This window comes from Oryzias melastigma, linkage group LG19, assembly GCF_002922805.2.
Source record: "Oryzias melastigma strain HK-1 linkage group LG19, ASM292280v2, whole genome shotgun sequence".
Taxonomy (NCBI): domain Eukaryota; kingdom Metazoa; phylum Chordata; class Actinopteri; order Beloniformes; family Adrianichthyidae; genus Oryzias; species Oryzias melastigma.
Window position 1 is genome coordinate 24,730,386 of NC_050530.1, and position 15,213 is coordinate 24,745,598.

The 15,213-nt window shown below is 38.8% G+C and overlaps 1 protein-coding gene across 1 annotated transcript in view; it reads right to left on the bottom strand.

The window, feature by feature from the left end:
• The window catches only part of LOC112154630 (Na(+)/H(+) exchange regulatory cofactor NHE-RF1), a 37,053-nt gene that overhangs the window by 16,939 nt on the left and 4,901 nt on the right, over positions 1-15,213 (bottom strand). The gene's annotated exons all lie outside the window — the stretch shown is intronic.

The window sequence follows — 15,213 nt, forward strand, 5'->3', positions numbered from 1 at the left end:
TAAATTTTTTCTTGAAAGACAGAAAATAAAATTTTCTTGAAATAAAATGGTCTTTTTGATTCAGTTTCTGCAGTGCAAAGATAGCTTTCCAGACAAACATGATTTTATTTGGGAAATTTGACAAATAAATAAATATTGAATTGAATATTGGTTAAAAAATGGAAATCAAATCAATTTTTCTGAAGTAGAAGTTTGTGAGCTTGCAAATAGAAATTGAACTGATTCAGTGTTTGGCAGTGATACCAATAGTGTCATGACAAACACGTTCTCTGTTCCACTTGTTTCCACATCGACCAAATTATTGATGTTCTGACAAACAGTTCAAAGCTCATCTTTTATTCATCGCATCATTTTATTGAAGTTGTTTCATCTTTTTGTTACTATTATAGTTTTTCTTTTGCATCAATTCTGCATGGTCTGGTCTTCAGAGAAGGCAAGATTTTTAGGCTTCAGATCTTTTCTCCACTTGTTGCGTTTCTCATCAATTGATGTTGTTGTCCTTGTTGCAGTCAACAACTTTTCTTTGTAAAAATTGCCCCTGTGTTTCTATTTGCCTCTTTCTCATCCTCTTAAAAACACATGTCAAAGTCAAGGCCCGGGGGCCGGATACGGCCCTCCAGATCATTTTATTTTGTCGTCATCAATGGCCCGATGTTATCTTGCGCTAATTTCTAACTATAATAATAGTATAACAATAGTATAATTTTGACAAAATATATTTTTATGGAGAGTAAACTATTGAAAGTTATTTAAGGTTTAAGTTGATTTATTCTGGAATATTTATTATTCATAATTAGGTTAAAAAGTTACAGTTTTAAAGTTTAAAAAATTGGTATTCTGCTAGCTTGTTGGAGTATTTTGGCATTTACTAAGATTTTTAGGCTGCATGGTAGCCGTTTTGGCTAATTTAGACTTTTTTTGTTTGTTTTTTAGGCTGTTTTGAAGTTGGGGTCATATTTACATGTTAACCGTTTTGGCTAATTTAGACTTTTTTTGTTTGTTTTTTAGGCTGTTTTGAAGTTGGGGTCATCTCTGGCATCCTTCTGTCTCTAGAGACAATGGAGTCTGCACCCTTAATTTGTGGAGCTGCAACGTCGCTGGTGTCTGCTGCTCCCCGTGTTGGATCTACGCTAAGATAGCGAAGCTGGAGTGACCTCTCCAGGTGCAGGCCTGGGCAAGTGTTATGGAGGTCCTGGAGTGCCCAGTGCCAGGACCCCCCTCACGGCGTCGCTGGAAGAGTCCGGCGGAAAGGCAAGCCGATACGGCCTGTTCCAGCTCAGCTGCAGGAGGTGCCAGAAGGCATCGCAGGGCTCAACCAACTACCTACGGGTCTCCATACCGGATTTTCTGTCTGGGTTTTACTCCCAAAGCCTTTCACCAGCCAAGGCCAACCTGCAAGGCAGCAGGAAACTCGTGGAGGGCGGGGTCGTTCATTTTCCCGTGCAGATTAATCTGCCCACTGCCCACAAGTTGGGGTCATATTTACATGTTAACCGTTTTGGCTTACCTAAGGTTTTTTTTTTTTTAGGCTAATATGGCATTTAGCTAATATTTTAGCTGGCCATCAGCTTAAGCATTTTCAGCTATCAGCTTCAGCGTTTTCAGCCATCATTTTCAGCATTTTAAATATCAATTTCAACATCTTCAGCTATCAGCACTAGGATCTTCAGCAGTCAAATTCATCTTACAGCATTCACTCAAGCATTATCACAGGTAATGCTATATATCGAGTTCACAATTATGTCAAAAAGTTATGGTTTTAAAGTTTTAAAAATTTAGTTTTAGTGTCCAATAAATGCTTATCCTGTTCGGCCTAAGGTGTGTTTTGGATTTTGCACCCTGTGTGATTGAGTTTGACACCGTTGATCTAAGACTTGATAGTTACTGTAGCTGCCCTTACCGAGTCTGTTTTGTCTGCAGGATCCTTCCTTTTAGAGAGTTGTTCTTCTCTACACAGTTCCCCAACTTCATAAATAGTACAGAGTTTGAAACAAAAATTTTTTTTCTATCCAGTTGTAGCCCTTAATTTGAAAAATCATAGTTAAAATGTCATTAAAACAATAATATAATAAAACTTTAGACTTGATATCTTCCTGTACAAGTTAGGCGACCAGCGTGTTCCAGGTCGGCATCCCCTGCATGGTCGGGTTGGGATCACTATCAGTGCAGGGTCAAGGCAGCCATTTCTCAACAAACTGGAAGACCTTAAGGGCCAAGGCCTGGGTGTGATAACACCCTGTAGGAGGTAGGAGTGATAAGTGACGGGGCAGTAAAGCTCAGCAAGAATGCCAAACTTTACCTTAGACTGAGGGGTAAAGGCATCCTAGGAATGTGCTTTTATCTAGCCATTTTTCAGTGGTAAAACAGAATAGTTTGAATTTTCCACCCAAGTATTGAAGGCCTAAGTAAACGTGCTCCTGCTAACATTTTCTGTTCATTCTGCCTCTAAGGCACATTTGTTGAAGCTGAAAGACGAGTAACTCAGAAATTAGCCGAGAGTTAATCTGTTTGATAGTAAAAAAGCCGCTTTGAGATGTTAACTGGGGTGCGCAATGAAAATGCATTCTCAGCAAAGACACAAACAGACACTCAGCAAAGCAGAGCAGCAACAGCTCTTCACCTCTGGGTAAAGTCCAGCACAATTGTTGCCAAAGTAGCTAAAGCTGCACTTCAACATTGATTAACTCAGACGTTATTGGCTGGACTGATGGTTTATAGAGTAGCTCAATCAAAATCACACAATGCCAGCAAGCACCTCCTTTTATTCTGATAAACCAAAGGATTTTACATCAAGGGGTCATTAAGGACCCACTCAGGTGAAAATTGTGTTTTTTCACGTTCTTTTAGCTTTTTCTCAGATGGAGGACATGTAGTAGCTGTTGCATCTTGTAGTTGTTAGGTACAAACAACAATCAGCAGGTCACACTCCATTCTGTTGTATCCACTTGTAGACAAATAGATCCATGAACGTCTTAGTTTTCTTTGTCTAAGCTGGAATCTGAATCAAAACTGTACGGCCAATAGTACTCGCAATTTATGTAGCACTTCTAATGTTAGTTTAGGGTTGTGTGGGGCTGTAAACTGGTGGGAGAGAATGTAAACTCACAGCATCAGATTATTTCCCTGCCTACGGTCCCGCCCAAAACTTGGGAACATTTTGAATGAACTACTACTGCCTTAGAAACTATGTCCCAACACCGTTTTTATTTTCTAAAATCGACATAACCATAATTAAAAGACCACTGAGAAAGATTTTACAATAGACCAAAAAAAAAAACAATTGGAGTGGGAGTTTAAAAGTGAAACCAACATCATCAAATACCCAACATGCAACACGAGACCCTTGGAGCTTGAAGAAAATGTATGAATCTCACAAAATCGTCTGGTTATTGCGTGATCATCTAAGGGTTTTTTACATTGATTCCTTGGAGTTCATTGAATTAGAAGGATGCTGTTGTGGCACCATCAGCATTTTTTGTTCAGTAAAACTTTTTAAAAATATTTTGTTTCAAAACAAATAATTGACTTTATATTTTGTGCCACACAAGGAGGTAAAACTACAAGTCTGCGCTTTGCTGATGCAACACTTTGTTCACGGTTGTGCATTGTGTGTACAACAGACTCCATGCTTTCGACAATAACCAGCAGGGGTAAACATGATGCTCATCACTGATAATACTGAATTTTCTGAAGGCACCTTCACACCACCTTCGGCAACATGGATTCAAGTGACTATTTTCAAAGTGTCAAGTTTATGACAAGGCGTGTAAAAGGGAGTTTTGGGCTTCCACATTCAAAACTCTCAATTCTCTTTGCAAGTTTCTACGATTGGTTTTGGGCTTGACGTACAAATCGTGCAGCCACTAAATGAGCATTGAAAGTTAAACCAGTTAAACTTTGACCAATCAAGGACTTGGATTTGGTAGCGATGGGTTCCATTTTCATTTCCGACTGTTTCCTTTCTGACTTCTTCCTGGCCCGGGAGCCGGGCTTTTCTTTAGCACTCTCTGCAAGCAGCGCGTCAACAGCGACTAACAAAAGGGGAGCAATCCACATGGAGCACAACATGAACAGAGTATGAAAGGATTTGTGACCATTTCAGTATTATGTATAATTGTTTATTTCTATTGAATCTTTTCTGTTAATAGGAAAACAGTTTGATGTAAGGGGCAAAAAGAAAAATACCTGGCCTTACAAAGGCCTACCTTTAATTCATTGTGTTGAGAGAGGGAAAAAAGAAACATCCCTATAAAAAACAGAACAAAAATTAAATAATTCAAATAAATGCCAGACACAGCCAGACTTGCAACATGCGCCCCCTATCTGCCTCCAAAGGAACGTCTCACCAAAGGACGACAAATATTACCTCTTAAAGTCCCTTAAAACAAAACAAAAAATGATTACTATTTGGTAGAACCCATCGAGAATCAATCGCAGGACTAAATATCGTGATAAATTGCAAAATTGATATTTTGGCACATCCCTATTCACCTGAGAAAGCATTGATGTTATCAGGTTAAACCACCAGATTCTAATTAGGTTTGTCGGATTCTTGTTGAAATTTTTTTTCTAAGAATCATTCTTCATTGCTACACAATTTTTATTGGTAACTGAAGTAAGAAAAAAGTTAAAATCACGTACACTTTATTCCCTGTGATTAGTTGTTTACTCGGCGAAACATTAGCTTTCTAAGCAACCAAATGATTAAAAGGCTGCTTCCTTTCGGTCAGGATCAATGCGTTTACCAGTCCCTAAATCTGAATGAGTCATTTTGTTTTCTTACTGACCTTAGTTTGATTTTAAAAAGCTCTATTTCATTGATCTTTAATGTACTCTACAAAAGGTCAATGGTGAGATAAATAAATTTTAAAAAAGTCACGTAAAAATAATATTTCTCTCAGAGATGAACAAATAGATGAACAGGACAAAAGCTCAGCAGAAACAGACTCAAAAGTGCAAAATAGGGCTCTTTTATCACAACAACTACACCTGTTGTATCCAGAGAAACAGCACCTGCTCAGCCCTCTACCTGGATTACGGCTATTGGACTGTGATGGGACAACCACCAACTACAGTAAACATCCCTCTAGGCTTGTTTAGTATCAAAGGTTAATGGCTTTACAGCTCACTGCAGTCAAACAGCACATCCTATGCCTCACTTTGCAGTCAGAATTTGGGAGGACCTTGACCACAAGGATCATCTACACAACAGTTTTATTACCCTTTGACTGAAAAAAGCTGAACTAAATGCAGTCTTCATCCAAAAAAACTACAAACCATTCTGCCAATCCACACAGGTTCGCCACAGCACATAAGTAGATATCTCCTCACAACGGCCTCTTCAAATAATTAACTCAAGCTGAGTCCAAGCGTCATTAAAATTCAAAGTGCATCGCAGCAGCCAGAGCTCTGCAAAAGGCTCAGCCCCTCCACGAGTTAGGCAGCAATCATACACAAAAGATCTCACCAAACCCATCCAAAATATCAAAGTGAGAATCAAAATATTCTTGTAGTTTTGAGGATTAAAAGACTGCTCTGGAGAATACCGAAAGAGGACCATTCACATGACAACTGCAATAACCGGAGCAATACACATCAAACTCTGCTACCAACTCCTCTGCAAACACTCTGCTTATCCACGTACAGGTAACATCGATTTGTAAAATCAACAAAAGCTACAAAGCTCAACCTCAAATGACGCTGGAGTTATCAATAATTGCCAAGACAAAAACAAACTCTAAAGCTCTGACACCATGGAAACGTACTGCAAGAGCAGGAAGCGGTTTTGTCACCGGTTACACCCCTACAGCTCAGTGACAGAGGAAGCTCCTGTGTGTGTTTGTACGCACACAAACGTATAGCAAGAAATGACATTTTCAACCTCATCTCCTCTTTATGTTCCTGCTCCTGGAGCTTTTTCAGTTTACGTATGTCTTTGAGCATGCAGGGGGCTTCAAAATGTGAACAATTGTCAGGGAAGTTTAGGGAAAGAACCCCGCTCACACAAGTTCTCCAAAGTTACCCAATGCTTGGGTGTTGCAGCACACAACCGAAGACGCCCATGTACGTCCAGTAGTTCAGTTTGCAATGACCAATTCGTAATCTACTTTTGCAACACAAACATTTTTTTAATCTAGTTAAAATTGGCCTGATGGTTTCACTGTATTAAAAATAATCTACAAATGTATACATCTAAAACCTGTAGTCTTACAAAAACACAATGTGTTCCAGCTCAGACCTCAACTGAGCTGAAGTCCACAGATGTCAGCTTAACTCAAATATAAACCTTGACAAGTAATTAAAAGGAAGGTTGTGGTTCTATTACTTATTTCATGATAAGAAACCCATTTTCGTGATATAAACTAGAACAAAAATGGAAAAGAAATCTAATTTAACTGATCATCTTTGTAAATTATTCATTTGTTGCCAGCTGAGTGGCCTTGTGGTGACTGGGTGAAGATCATATGGACCATTTGCTCAATGGAAAAATGTACTTTTCACCAAAAAATGGAAAATTACCAATATGTGGAAATCACAGAAGATTTTGACATCTACAACTTGGAATTCACAAATTAAAGAAAAAGAAAATCAATCTAATGTCTGTGTATTATGTTTATTTTTGTTATTGCTGATGATTCATGTCTGTAAATGATAACAACTGGAAACATACAATAAAAATAAATAAAAAATTATGAAAGTTTTCTTCACAATGACGGTTAAACTTCTCTGGTGGCAAAGCTGGCTTTAAACTGTTTTGCCCTCATCAATTGTGGCCCTCTTGACAAAATACTCAGATCTCTCTTTGAAAGGTCTTAGTGATCTTTTACTTTATGGGTCATCTAAGAAGCTTGAAAGTTGAGCTGACTTGGACTTGCAACCAGCGAGACTTTACAGCCTAAGTGAGAAGTAAAGACACCAACCATTCATCTACAATATTTGCTTTGGAAATCAGCCCATGTACAAACTCATTAGATGAAATTCTCTTCCCCCAGACGAAGCTTGTTGTGCTGCTGGTGTCAGTCACAACACGGTCAAACGCTGTTGACAGAAGCAGCATTTTAGGAACACGAGGAGGCTAAACCACACTCACTCCTGGTTCTAACGAAGACGCTCGCACATCCCTGTTTCACTCAGACACACAGTCATACTGTGTAACTAACCACACAAGCAACCTTTCTATGGGTTTTACATCAACACATTAACATCTTAAACCATGTGTTGACTTAATGATGCTCTGGTTCCCTTTACAGCTGCAGGAGTGGTCATTAGTCAGCTGCAGATAACACTTTTATTCAACGTTTTGCATATGTGCCTGCTACAGTATATTCACATGCTCCCTCTCACACATGTATCAGGACATGCACAGCTAGCATGGAAGCAGTTGTTTAGCAAGACGAGTCTAATCAGCTGGAAGCAGACTTTGGAAAATATTAGCTTAAAGTGATGTAACTCTAAAAGTTAAGATGAATACATTTTAAAATGCTGTTCTATCATTGGACCAAGCAGGTGTTGACATTTAAACTCAAAAGGTCTGTAACTCTTATAACATGACCCTGCATGGGTTGTGATGAAACACCATTTACTCATTGCTTTTTTGAAAGTTGTTTTTAATGTAATTGATAAGTTCATTCATAATGTACAGTAAATGCAAACGGTTTTAACTTTAAAATTGGTTTTAATGCAGTTTTTTCCTCAAAAGTCAGGAAGTCAGAGTTTAACTTGACATATTTGAGTTTCCTGTAGAGCACCTGATGTCTGTGGTAACTTTGTACAACAGGTCTGATGTCCCACAATAGTCTGAGTTGAGGTAAAAGGGGCCATACCATGAAAAAACTACTTTTTGAGCTTTTAAGTGTATTATACTGTTCACTCCTCACTATGAAGAACCCCAAAGTGGTATTTGGATCAGCATTTCTGAGTAATCCTCTAAAAACATGAGCTCTCAACAGTAGCTCCTCCCATACCCACTAAAACAAGCGAGTCCTCACATTCTATGATCCCCTTTCAGGAAGAGTCTGCTCTGACAGCTCCGCCCCCAGTCTAACACCAACACTAAATTTATCCACAGAGCTAGCAGTGATCAGCAAAAGACTTTCATTTTAGATGTAGAATACCGTACATCTTCCACTTGTGTCTCGTCTTCAATAAATTCCAGCTCAAACAGGTATTTGTTACTTTAGACGTGAGGCTCCTTTAAGAAAGCCCCCCACCCCCCACGGGTAGTCATGCAGACGCAGAGTATTGTGAACCACTGTAGTGATGGCTGGGGCTACCAAGGATCACATATTTGGTATTGTGCATCCATCTTTGAAAAAAACTGGATGTTTATTTTAATGGAAAAAATGCAGACATACTGCCGGCTCTAGAATGACATCGTGAAGTGGGCGCCACCCACACGCAGCGGCAGGCGGAGTTTCAGGAATTGAGACGTTTTACTTCCGGGTAGAAAAAAAAAACTCACCTAAAATAAGTAATATTTTTGAAATAATTTGTTTTTTAGTGTTCCAAAAGTAATACATGATCATATATGGATATAGTTCACTCTGAAAGGCTTAAGAAAATCATAGTATGGCCCCATTAAAAAACAGAATGGTGCTCTGACACAACCTTGTTTTTGTTTTGTTTTTTTGCTTTTTTTAACAGGAATTACAATTTCTTGCTTAAATTCTTTATATTGTACGGTAAAAACTTTGCATTTTCAATTAAGTTTGTAATAAAGTTTTACTAACTTTTTTTTTTAAGTCATTGTCACGTTGCAGAGCGGTACCAATATTGTCCAGTTGGACAAGGCCATACAAGGACTAGTATAAAGTGAAAAGTGAAAGAAAAGCATTGAGGAACAGACCAAAATAACCCAAATGACTTCACAGTTGGGTAGTTTCAGCCACAGTGGTAAGTAAGGTGTGAGAACTGGCCGCTCTTGGATATTGCTCAAGAGTCGCACATGTGATACAAAAGTGCCTACACAAACTATGCTCTGATTGCCTAATTTCCTGGAGGGTTATTCATTATGACCTGTGGCTTGGAGGATACCTGTAGAAAAAAAATGTTCACAAACATTTTCTATTTATCAAACGGTCTACAACAGGAGTGTCCAAAGTCAGTCCTACATTGTTTCCACTCAACCTTCCATTGAAGCTCCTTATCGGCCAAACACACCTGATCCAAGTAACCAGCAGCAGATAAGGCTTCTGGAAAACCAGCAGGAGGCCGGCCCTCGAGGACTGGGGGGGCCACCTACGTATTCTCAATTTTAGCCATAAAGGCAGTTGTGACTAAGGCTTAAGGACTGTGACTATATCTCTGTTATGTTTTGGCCAACACACACATTCATTGAGCTCTTATTGGACAGTGTGTCCGCTTGAGAAAAAGGTAGAATCTTTAGGCTTCAATATAGAGAATAATCTTATTAGCTAGTAATAACTCAACAATTTGGAAATTAAAATGTATGAGACATTCTCCTTTGGTGTCATATGCATTTTCTTTAACTACAGACAAATCTGTCACCAATCTCTGAAGAACAATTGTTAATATGCGTTTATGTTTTAATATCTACACCACTACTTTGACTGTTTGGATTTTTATTTTAATTCTTTTTAAGGCCACAAGATAAAACCAAGTTCAACAAAAGTTTCTCTGATCTTACAACATTTACTGGTCACTACCCCTGGAAAGAGTCTGTTTTTTACATTTGATTATTCTTTCAAATAGAACTCATAAAAAGTTAATGCTGAACGATCAAAAAGTGATAGCATCTGAAAGAGAAAAAGTTCAAACCTGCCCTCTCCGAGTCAAAATTGCTGCACTGTTTCCAGTGTTCGTAATAACAACATTCAACGGAAAGTTCAAAGCTAAAAGTGGAACAAAAAACAAACGTGATTTTCCACTCACAGCTTTAACAGAACAAAACTGACCTTCTTGACCCTGTTGACAGGTAGGCCTTTAAAAATTAACAAGACGCCAATTTCAATGTCAAAGATGACCAGCAAACCCCACTTGGGTTTCTTGTGGAGTTTAAACTTGCTAAACTGAAGGTTTGACACAAGTCTCCCAAGCCCTGTGACATGCTGGCGATCCAGCAGGGTGAACGCCACTTCACCAGTAAATGTCTGGGACCAGCCCACGAGATTTATTCATTTAAGTTTCAATACAGGAAAAAATTTAATAACAACAATACATGAATAAAATACTAAAGATAAATAACAAGTTACGTGTTAAGCACACACATCATACAAATGGTCCTTTCGTGGATGTTAAAATCTTATTAACAGTAATTGAAGGTGTGGGTGTTTTATTTCATCCGTAACTCAGTTCAAGTGAGCTTTCACCAATTTGTACTGCATGCGTTCTGTGAATTAAACTCTTAAAGATACAAAAATGAACCTCTTCACATATACACTTTTTTCCTTCTTGTATTTATTGGTTTAGCTGTTGCAACTGATAAGTTCTTATGCTTAAGAATGTTTTTTCAAACTTGATAAATAGGAGAAAAACCAAAGATTCTTCAGATAACTCAGATCAGAGGGATGTCAAATAAAAGAAAAAAAATGGAGTTTATCTACAGGGCTGTGCAAATATAGGGAACAAAAATCAAAGTATGCTTTAAAACAAAACTGCTTTTACCTCAGTAAAGTAAAAAGTGTGACAAACAAATCAATTCACCTAAAAAAACAAAAAAAAGGGTCCCTGCAAAAGACAGGTGACCTGTTCAGGGTGAGCCCTGCCTTTGCTCAACAGTAACTAGGTTGGCTTCAGCAACTTCCTGACCTAAGAGTGAGAATGTAAGGATTCTTTGTGAATCAGTTAAAAACCAGTTTAAACTTTTCATTGTTTCATCGCAGCAGAAAAATCAGTTTGTAATGACCTGTGCCTGAATTTAGAAATGCAGGGCCGATGACGTTTCTCCATGCAGGCTCGATGTGTGCGTGTGTGTGTACGTCTGTGAGTGAATGCATAGCAGACTGGCTGCCTGCCCTTTAACTGGAAATTCTCACAGTTCCTTAGAAATCATGGATGATGAAACAGCTTCTTAACAGTTTCCCCTCCGACTCCTTCCTGGGAGCCGTACTCTATTTTATGAACCCCTTTTAGCCCCCTGTCATTTTTTCTTCATTTGTGCTGAGTGCAAGTGCGGGCAAGTGCACGCGCAGCAGCTGAGAGGGTTGCGCTGAGTGGGCACAGATGGCGAGCGGTCCATCACACCTGGAGCACAACAACCGAGTATGAAAGGATTTGTGATCCTTTCAGTTTAATGTAGAATTGTTTGATGTAAGGTGCAAAAAGAAAACATACTTGGCCTTAGAATTCATTGTGATGACAGAAAAATAAGTAAATAAATAAAAATCTGAAAAATTGAAATCGTAGCTTTAACACTATGAATCAAAGCGAATTGTGGCTTGACTGAACTGTTACATCCCTACCTCAGAGTAATTCAGTGAGTCTGAAAAGAGGATGACAGGACAAAAACTGTCATGCATCAAAGTTCGTCTGAAACATTAAATTTAGTCAAACCCCAGTCAGTCATGATTTTAAGTGTTGCACACTAGTTTTGGAAACCTCATGTTAGGAGAGCAGCAGCCAAATACCAAGTTTCAGATTCTAACATAGGCTATGAACCAGAGTGGGATAAAATACATGGTAAATTGACCTCTGACCAACGTGGAGGCCATCATTTTAAGTCAAACTGACACCATATTTTCACTCAAAACATTGACTAATTTTGCTTTTTTTTTTAAGTTTGTTCATATGGGCTTCAGGATATTTTCCATTTATGTCATTATTTATTGTTTGTTCGATAAACCAGCCTTTTATATCATTTCTTTGGTGTTTAACCCTCTGAACGACCTTCTCTTGTGCTGTTGCTTGGCACCAGTCTGAGTAAAAGTGGCTGTTAAATCAGAGAGTATGTATTTCAGGGTCATCGAAGCCTCTTCTGCGAGGCGTGAGAGTCCTCTTTCCCTTTCTCTACCGGCAAACACTGCAGACAAAGCATCTGTCTGCTGCTCAGGATCTCTATGGTGATCAATACCGAGGTCTCAGTGAGGCAATGAGTGAGTCCAACGTCAAAACATGCCAAGTCAGCTCAGAACTCCAGAGCCTGACAACCCCCCCAGCCCCCACTAAGTCCACCACCTCTAGTGTCATAGACTCCTGCCCCAAACACAACCAAAATACTGGCAGTTGAATCTCAGCGCCCAACACACCAAAATATGGAGAAGAGTGCAAATCAAAACAGCTGCAGGGAAACCACAGGACCTGCAGCTTGATTCCAAGTGGAGGCCTGAGACGAGTGTGACATAATAGTGACAGCACCTCCAGAGGGGGAACAAAATTGACTTTTTTTCCCCCCCAAATGTTGGTTTCAGAGAAAATACCTTTTTCTTAAAACCCTCAATAACAATTACTTTTGGTTTGGTTGACCTATTTCCTTTAAGTACTACTTTGGGTTCTTCTTGGCTGCCTATCCCAGTTACTTTAGAGCAAAGACAGTGAAAGCTGAGCAGTCACTAGCTAGGCCACAATAGTGCTGGCCAACATGATAAAAAAAATTATCTATTGTGCCATTTCTCTTCTATCATTTCTATTGTTTTCGTTTATTGTTATAGTTGAACTTTTATGCAAAAATCTCCCTCAAGAAAAATGTTTGTCATTCGTGTTACTTAAGAAAAAAAAAGTAAATTTTTTCAGATACTTACTGAAAATATACTGTGGTATATCGTGATAGATATCTTTATTGTGATAAAAAATAATTTATACCACAATACACAATTTTCACCATAATCGCCCAGCATTACAGGCAGATAGATATTGGAACCCAAAAGATGCAGTCATCTCAGTACTCTAGAGACCTGACAAAGTTTCCCAGCATCCACCAGAACATTCACAAAATTATTAATTTCATTATTTACTGATTTATTTGTTTGCTTGGGTCACTTAGTTAGCTGCAAGTTGTATTGTTACTCTTTTTTCCTTTAAACTGCCATGACGGGTGAATAAACCTCAGTTCAATCTAATTAACTCATCAAGGACAACATAGAGTCACCAATAAACCAATAAAGCATGTTTTAGGACCGTGGAAGGAAAGCGGAGCACTTAGAGGAAACCAACACAGGCACTAAGAGAAAATGTAACTCTAGGCAAAAGGATGCCAGGCGGGATTTGAACCAGGACCTTTGAGGGAAGAGTGCTAACCACCTTTATTACGGATAGTTATTTTAAAAAATGTTCCCTTTTTATACTCCCACAGGATGTCTTTGAGCTTCCCAGATTTGTTATGGGTGCACACAGACTGACAAAAATTACCATGAATATTTTTTTCCATTGCATTCATGTCAGCAACACTCTTTAGATCAGAGGTCTCAAACTTGTGGCCCACCGGCCATTTGCGGCCCCCAAGTTGATATTTTCCAGCCCCCGCCTCAATATGAAAGTTCAATGTCTACTAAGCAATATCTTCTGCACGTCCATGTTTTTTTGATGACATCTTTGTATTTGCTTTGTGCTTCAAACTTTGCATTTGCTATTGTCGTATCTGGTCGTCATAAAACTCCTTAGCAACAGTTGCTAGCTTCTGTCGTTTCACATGACACCAGAAGATATTGCTTAGTAGTACTTAGACATGAACAAATGTTCAATAAACTTGTTCAGTAGACATAGACAATGGACCAAACACATAGAAAGTGGACGCGAAGAAACAAAAAAAAAACAAAACATATTTTGGGCACAAATGGAACCCTGTACAGCCCAGACTCAACCAGACTCTGCCTTCAGTGGTCCTAAAATAAATTGAGTTTGAGAACCCTGATTTAGATTAAATATGACAGAAAAAACTAAGCAATCTTGAATAATACTGTTATCAGCTACAGGTTACCTCCATCTATCCTCTATTAGCTATTCCAGGCGCTCAAAGTCAGTTCTCGAGGGCCGGCTTCCTGCTAGTTTTCCAGAAATCCTGCCTTATCTGCTGTTGATTACCTGGATCAGGTGTGTTTGGCCAATAAGGAACTTCAATGGCTGGTTAGTAGGAAAACATGTAGAACACAGGACCTCGAGGCCTGACTTTGGAGATCTACAGACTTCTTCTCATTCTGAGAGATCTGCAGCTTAACACCTCCACAATGAGGCGGTTTTTCATCTGTTACACAACCTTCCAATCAGAGCTCAGACTTTGCTCTGGCTCAGGTTTTTGCACAGCCATCAGATCTTTTGCCGGCGGCCTCACAGTTCACCTCATAAAACAGTTTAGCGTTTGCCTGTAAAAGCTTTTGGAGAACAGAAAGACGGAAGAAAGTTCCTATTTTTAGTGGCCTGAGGTTTCCAACCACCTCTGACATTCCTGCATGAAGAAATCCCATTGACCAAAAAAATAAAAAAAAACAACACACCTTCAATGAAGGCTTTAGATGCAGTCACCCATTCCATTCTACAGTCTCAGCTCAGTTCTTTCCAGTCGCTCATAATAATAGGTCATCATTAGTGCTATTCTGGTCCACATGTTTGTGAGACATCATCTCGTCAGACGAGTCAAACCTGACAACAAACTGTAACCACAAAGAAACGGGAGTCGGATATGTTTCTATCAAACGTTTTCCTGGTAATATAGAGAATGTAACCCATTAATTACTAAGGCTGGGAGTCACTGATGCCAAACATGCTTCACAATATCAACGATATCGCGATACTGCGACAATCATCTCTAATAACTCACAATATATAGAACAACACTTTTTTTTAGGGAAATATATCCCCATTTACTTTTTAGCTTGAACACAATCATAACATACAACTTATGTCTTATTTTGTGCAACAAATAATAGACAGTTCTGCTCAACATTGCAGTAATACTATGACTTTGACAAACATTGACATCAGTGGAACTGGAAATATCAGTAAAATTCAGTGTTAGCAAAAGTAAATATGAACAAAATGCAAATATTTTGCGCAAAATTTTTGTAAACAACAGAATAAAAATGTGATAATTCAAGTAGCTACCAGGCACATTAGTGCAACGTGCACCCCCATCTACCTCTGAAGGTCTCACCAAAAGAGGATGAATATGACGTTAAATACAGCCTCTTCAAAAAAAAGATTGATACGTGGTGAGAACCCTTCGAGAATCAATCACAGGACTAAATATCGCGATATCGATGTTTTGGCACACCCACATTCATTTCTGATTTTTTTTTTTGGGGGGGGGGGGTTGTTTTTTTTTTT